Here is a 7,317-nt window from a genome sequence, read left to right on the forward strand (position 1 = left end):
GAAGCGAAAGTAAAGCCGTTATGTACAACAGTCGCTGTATTTATCCAATCATGCTTGTTTACTCAGCAAATATTTAAATATAAAGGTTAACACAAGTAAAATATGAGCAGTGTGATACGTCAAACAACAAAAGCCCGGATACTGTTTACCCGGAGTATACAGTGGAAACGGTTGGGGAACTATTTCAAACGTGAAAAGCCCTATATTGTGGTAGACATTTATGTTCTTCATTATTAGGTTGGCAAAAATTTACAAATGTTTTTGTTAATTACCAAATGAAATTCTCTAAGATGCTTAGAAAAACTTTGTCAGATCATTTCCTTTTAAAACAGCACAATATCTACGAGGCTATTAACACTTTTTAAAGCCAGTGGATCACATCATATATTGCCTTTATTTACTTTAGTGCCGTTTGCTGCTGTTTACAGTAGATATAATGTACTGTTTAAGGTCACTGCATTGGAAGGCTTTACAACAGTTCTTGACCTGCACCTATAAGACTTTTGTACAGTACTGTATACAGTTTCCTTAAAGATTTTCTTAATCTTTTTTTTTACTGTTTAAAAAAGACAGCAGCATCAGATTTTAATTCCTTTAGGGAATTCTTTATTAAACTCAATCCATTGAGGTGCTTATTTAAGATTTTTTACTTCAACTAATAAAGTGTTGCTAAGATCACAATGCATCACAGATACATAGGGATAGGGACGAGGGACAATGCTGATTGTCAGTGGGTGGAAACTGAACTAGAATCTGGGACTATTTTAAGTTTGTGAGTCTTCACTCCACCTCTCTCTCTCTCTCTCTCTCTCTCTCTCTCTCTCTCTCTCTCTCTCTCTCTCTCTCTCTCTTTCAGAATGTATTCTGTATGTCATCTCCTTCACCATCAACCATGTATAGTAATTATTTACTGTACACAACATTCATTTCTATTCCCTTTACTCGCAGTATAAATTGTGTGTATGGTCAGAAGCAAATGAGTATTTCACATCAATATCCCTGGATTTTTAGTTCAAATGATATAATGAAGCCAAAATAAGGATGCCGGCTTTTTAAATTATTTCATAACACAAGTGGCTCAAGTATTGAATATGATTATTTAGAATTAAGCAGTTATTTAACATTCCTAATGTTTTTTTCCTGCACATCCAGACTACTGCAAGATAACATAGTTGTTGTAGTCAGTGTTTTGTTACTAATTATTCTACTTAGATAATTAATCATTAACATTTTTAATCATTAACTCTGCTATACAACAGTAGGCAGTCATCTTTCAGAACCAGGGAAGGTTTTAACTAAAGTATATTCTAGTTTATAAGCAAAAAAAATCATAATTTCTGAAAAGGAACTGAAAATGACAAAAAATTCCCACTTCAGTTGTTTTTTGTTGTTATTTGCATTTTTCTTTATGTTTGTATTTATAAATTAATGTGATCAAGGCTGCTAAAAAAATCTGCTTTTTGATTGAACGAACCTACACAAAAATTAAACGGTAAATATGCATAAAACATTTTGAATTAGCATGAATTTCTTTCTGAAATCATTAGCATGATTTCAACCTGATTTCAAGAAAAAATACATAAATCTTGATCAGGTTTTGTTGTAATCAAGATTGCACTTGATTGTTGAAATAAAAAAAATGCACTTATATATATATACACTTATATATAAAATGCACTTATATATATATATATATATATATATATATATATATATATATATATATATATATATATATATATATATATATATATATTTTTTTTTCTTTTGGGCCATTTGTTCTTTACTTTTGTTTTTTTTTTTTTTTTTTTTTAATATTATTGTTATTGTTGTTTTGTTGAATTAGCATCAATTTCTTTATTTTAACCAAATTATATTAGGGGAAAAAATGCTTAATTTTGAGTAGGTTTGTTATAATCAAGAAAAAAATATTTTTTAAAACAGATTTTCAAACAGGTTTTTTGTTTTGTTGTATTTAGTTTTGTTTTGTTTTGGAATTCTTAATTTCAACCTAATTTTAAAAAAATAAAATAATGTTCATTCAAAAGAACAAGGGTAATTTTGTCACAGTTGAGTTTGTTCCTAACTTAAATCCTGCCTTTTTATATCAAATGAAATATGGAACATTGTCAGAATAATTCAGTGTCCTACATTTAGATGTAACATTGCATACTGCTTACGATAGCTAACAAGATTGATCTCCAAGATGTGCGTCAATACGGTGAGAGCTGAAAAAAGTGTCCTGTTCCCTGTAGCTTTGTAAGCTCAGTCTTAGCAGTCTTAGTCTTAAACATTCAGTGAGTGAAATTGATGTCTGGGATGATGAAATTTTAAAAAGTAGGACAAAATCCTTTCACACTGATTTAAGTCCTGAAAACGAGTGATTGTGGGTCCTGAAACAAGTCTTTTCTGTAATGTACTGAGAGCTTTATGGTGTAGATTTTCTGTACATTGTGTTTTAGCAGGTTTTGATGCATGTAAAAATGTTTTTTGTATATACAAAAGCACAAAAAGCACAGTGATTTTGATGAACATTTAATATAAAAAGATTTATACTCTCATATTCTGTCGCTTCGTGTGAAAGCTGAAACGTGCTGGAATTGTGATGGGACTGAAAGATTAAGACTATTTGGGACCAAAGGAAGAAGCTGGAGCATCAGAGACATTCAGAAACACACCAACATTCCCCAAACTATATTTCACCAGTTTGTGTTATTGTTTTTTTTTTGTTTTGTTTTTTTATTAAAGTGATTTAAAGTGACAAAGGAGGCTATTGTCACTACAGACTATAAAATCTTGAAGAAGAAATGATTTCTTTCTGTTTGATGCCTTTGTCTCCATGCTGCAGAGTGTGCACAAGCTTCTGTTCTCTCTCTCTCTCTCTCTCTCTCTCTCTCTCTCTCTCTCTCTCTCTCTCTCTCTCTCTCTCTCTCTCTCTCTCTCTCTAGGGCTCCATTAATTGTTTTTCTTTGTGTAATCATTGGTTCCAAAGCCACATCTCTTGTCCTAGATCATTTGTCAATTAAGTTTGATAGACTCTGTGGCACAACATAGTTTTATGGTGTAAAAAAGAAGTTCAAGGGGTGACCTGGAAACCTGTGTGTGTGTGTGTGTGTGTGTGTGTGTGTGTGTGTGTGTGTGTGTGTGTGTGTGTGTGTGTGTGTGTGTGTGTGTGTGTGTGTGAGAGAGAGAGAGAGAGAGAGAGAGAGAGAGAGAGAGAGAGAGAGAGAGAGAGAGAGTCTTTCTCTGAGATTAAATGACTGAGTGGTTGAGAAACAAATATATGTGTAAAGGTAAGTTGCTGTTTTCTGTGAATGAGATTGGCTCTATATGATGTTTGAAGAATTTCAATAAACGATATCTCAATAAACTGATTATATTGACAGTGAAGACCAGTGTATTTGTTGTAGAGTTTTCAGTCCATTCTGTGTTTGCTTGCAACCGAATAATAAAAGAAGTGCTTTTATAATGAAGCAGCTGACGTTACTTGTTATAATTTATTTGTACATTAGCCCAGAGGACGATCTGTAATGTGGGGATGTGATAGATCAGTGCTCAGTGCTTCAACTCCCCAGCTCCCACTGCCCTTAACCCTCAGTTGTATAAAATGAAATAAAAATGTATGGTGTTCTTGAGAAGGGCATCTGCCAAATGCTGGAAAGTTAGCATCCACTGCTTTCTATTCTAGCTAACTACTACACTGAGTTTTACACTTATAGTAGGTATTTCTGGGCAATTGTAAACCTCTGGTAACAAAACACTGATTTATCTTTAACCCCTTAGTATTTATAATCTGATGTTTCACACTGCATGTTTCTAAATTCCATTTTTTTCCCAATTTATCCATGGTTGGATAAATACAACATGTGTCCAGCTTAAATACTGGCTTTTCTCACTGATTTTTTGCATCATCAGGGTCAAAGGTCTGCGGTTTTACACCCGAGCAGGTATTGTTATCTTTCCCAGCTTTGTAATCAAGATTATCTGATGACTTCTTAAATTAATTTTTTATTTATTTAAATATTTATGTAATGTCCAGTGTTTTGCTGTTTGACGCTAACTAGCCATTTTTCGTAAGCGTAACTACACCTAAACAACTAAAATGGTGTTACTTGTTTTCAAAATTCTAACACCACATTCAGTCTGAATAGAGTGAAATGTTGTTGTGAAGTAAAAGCTACTATTTTTAAAATACATATAATATTGTTTGGCATTACACAAAATCTGTGTTGGTCTGTGTAATCATAGACTCGACTACGTATAATTACAGAGCATCCCGTCTCAACTGCTAGTGTGTGTGTGTGTGTGTGTGTGTGTGTGTGTGTGTGTGTGTGTGTGTGTGTGTGTGTGTGTGTGTGTGTGTGTGTGTGTGTGTGTGTGTGTAATTTAACAGATGTTTTCTGTAGTTGCTGTTCCTTCATTCACTAAATCCACTATGAAAATTATTGCAAATTTATTCAAAACAGTTGATAATTCAAAAGCTGTTCGGAGAGTGTAGAAGAACTCTTTCACATTTCCTCATGACGTAGCTTCATAGAGTAACAACATCTAGCAATGCAAAAGAGAGATCCCAGACTTCATCAGACCTGCCAACATTTATGTATTTTGATACTGGAGGATGCTAGAAAGTACAGTTTTTTCTTTATTCACAATAAGAAAAAACAAATGAGTCATTTCAGTTCAATTCAATTTATTTGTATCATGCTTTTAACAACTAACGTTGTCTCAAAGCACCTTTACATAAATATAGAAAGAGAATAAAAATCCTAGACTTTTAAAAATAAGTTTCTATATATTTCTAACATCTATCCTAATGAGCAAGCCTGAGGCAATGGTGACAAGAAAAAACTCCCTGAGATGATATGAGGAAGAAACCTTGAGAGGAACCAAACTCAGAGGGGAACCTCATCCTCATTTGGGTGACACTGAACAGTAAATAATGTAAATTTAAATAATGTCCTTTCTACAGCAGTTTGTAGTCGAGTGGAATTGTGTAATCAAGAGCTCCTGAGGAACTAACATGTCAGTGTCATTTTTTTGAGGGTTAAGAGCCTTGCTCAATGGCTCAGCAGTGGTAGCTTGTTAGCTCTGGGGTTTGAACTCACTACCTCTCGATCAGTAGTCACCACCTTAACCACTAAGCTACTAGAATTCATTTAGAGCAGTGTCCTGCTGAAGTCTTCAAATGTTCACAGATGAAGCCCTTTGCACAAAGCTGACCAACACAATAAACTTGGAAGATCTGTCCACTGGAGAAGACTGGACATTCCAAAAAAAAAAAAAAGAAAAGTCTGCAGATGTTTATGCGGGACGTTGAAGGATTTATATCAAATTTTTAAAATAGATGGCAGATCTCACTGAAGAATCTTCTGATTTTATTGATGTGTCCAGAACAGTGGCTGAAATTATACTTATTATAAACTCAGTACATACATTTGGCACAGTTATTGTTATTTTAGCTGTCCAGCACAGTATATTGTAGTTGAAATTGTGCCCCGAGAACAAGCAGGAAATGAAGACAGCTGAAGTAAAGCCTGAGCTGAGCCTCCCTAAGGGGGAAAAAAGCAGCACTTGGAGATGTCAATGGGTTTACGGTTTCTAGACATTCCACAGATTTACAGCGAAGTGTTCATCTTCTTATTTGCTCATCATATAATTTGTCATTGTTTTTATCTTATTGTTTTTTTATTCTTTCTTGATGCATTTACAATGTTGTACACTAGCGATCATGCCAATAAAGTACTTTGAAATTGAACTGTCTAAGTACTTTTGGCCCCTTAGAAAGAAGGGACATATTTGTTGGTGATTTCCCCTGAAATATTTACATTTACATTTGCAGCATTTAGCGATGCTCTTATCCAGAGTGACACACATTTTAATCTCATTTTATACAACTGAGCAATTGAGGGTTTAAGTGTCATGCACAGGGGCCCAGAAGTAGGAGCTTCGTGGACATGGGGTTTGAGCTCACAACATTCCGATCTGTAGTCCAACACCCCACTGAGATATCACTTCCCATATAAATAAAAGCTGAAAGTCTGCTATTTGAGCAATTATTATTTCATTTCATCCACTGTTCTAGAATAAGAGCTGCACAGAAGCTGGACATTTTGCACAGAAGTGCTTCAACAGCTATGCAAACATGGGATTTATTTATTCATTTGGTTACTTGTTTATACACTGACTCATCCATGAATTTTCCTGACAATAAGCTGGCATTTACCTTCAATATGATAAAGATTGCAAGTCTGATTTAGACAGCTCATCTGTTTTCAGCTGAGTAAAATGGTGACATTTTGTGCTTTTCTGAATCAATTTTTTTTGCATTTGCTTTCATAGGCTGCCTTTGGAAATCTTGGCGCAAAGAAAATACATGACAAAAGCTGTATTAGCCATATTATGTAAAAAGCTGGCAGGCTGTTCAGAGGAACAGATAGCTTCTGTTAGAAACAAATAACACATGTGTTTCCTCTTATCTATTGATAGTTAGTGTCATGATAGGTGCAGTTCAGCATGAGAGATATTCTCAATGTAAAAAGTGCTTTAGCTGTGCAGGGAGTAGAACTGAGTATTGATGCTGAATTGAGAACCTCCTTAAAAATGCTTTAAAATCACATGAAGAGTCAATTTTTAATTTTAATCTCAAAAATACCTGTACCTGTAAAGTATATGTGTGCATTAAGGGTAGTGATATGTGTGTAATAAGGGTACATACCGCTTATCCGAACTACTTCGGGTCACGGGGAGCCTGTGCCTCAGGCGTAATCGGGCATCAAGGCAGGACACACCCTGGACGGAGTGCCAACCCATTGCACACACACACTCATTCATTCACGCAATCACACACTACGGACAATTTTCCAGAGATGCCAATCAACCTACTGTGCATGTTTTTGGACCAGGGGAGGAAACCGGAGTACCCTGATGAAACCCCCGAGGCACGGGGAGAACATGCAAACTCAACACACACAAGGTGGAGGCAGGAACCCCCGACCCTGGAGGTGTGAGCCGAACGTGCTAACCACTAAGCCACCGTGCCCCCCTTTTTGTTTTTATATACTGTAAAATGAAAAAAATATATAGACTGTGGCCATTCTGAGTCCTCCTTCACTCTCTCTCTCTCTCTCTCTCTCTCTCTCTCTCTCTCTCTCTCTCTCTCTCTCTCTGTCTCTCATATATGCATGTCATAGTGAGATTTTTCTTGCAGGTTTTAACTAACAGAAAATGAAATCTTTATTAATACTAAGTTTTTTTTCTTTTGGTGTCTACAGTATATGAGCAGTTGATGTTGAAAACTAGATGCTGTTAAATGTAATA

The sequence above is a fragment of the Tachysurus fulvidraco genome, chromosome 26 (genome assembly GCF_022655615.1).
Source record: "Tachysurus fulvidraco isolate hzauxx_2018 chromosome 26, HZAU_PFXX_2.0, whole genome shotgun sequence".
Classification (NCBI taxonomy): domain Eukaryota; kingdom Metazoa; phylum Chordata; class Actinopteri; order Siluriformes; family Bagridae; genus Tachysurus; species Tachysurus fulvidraco.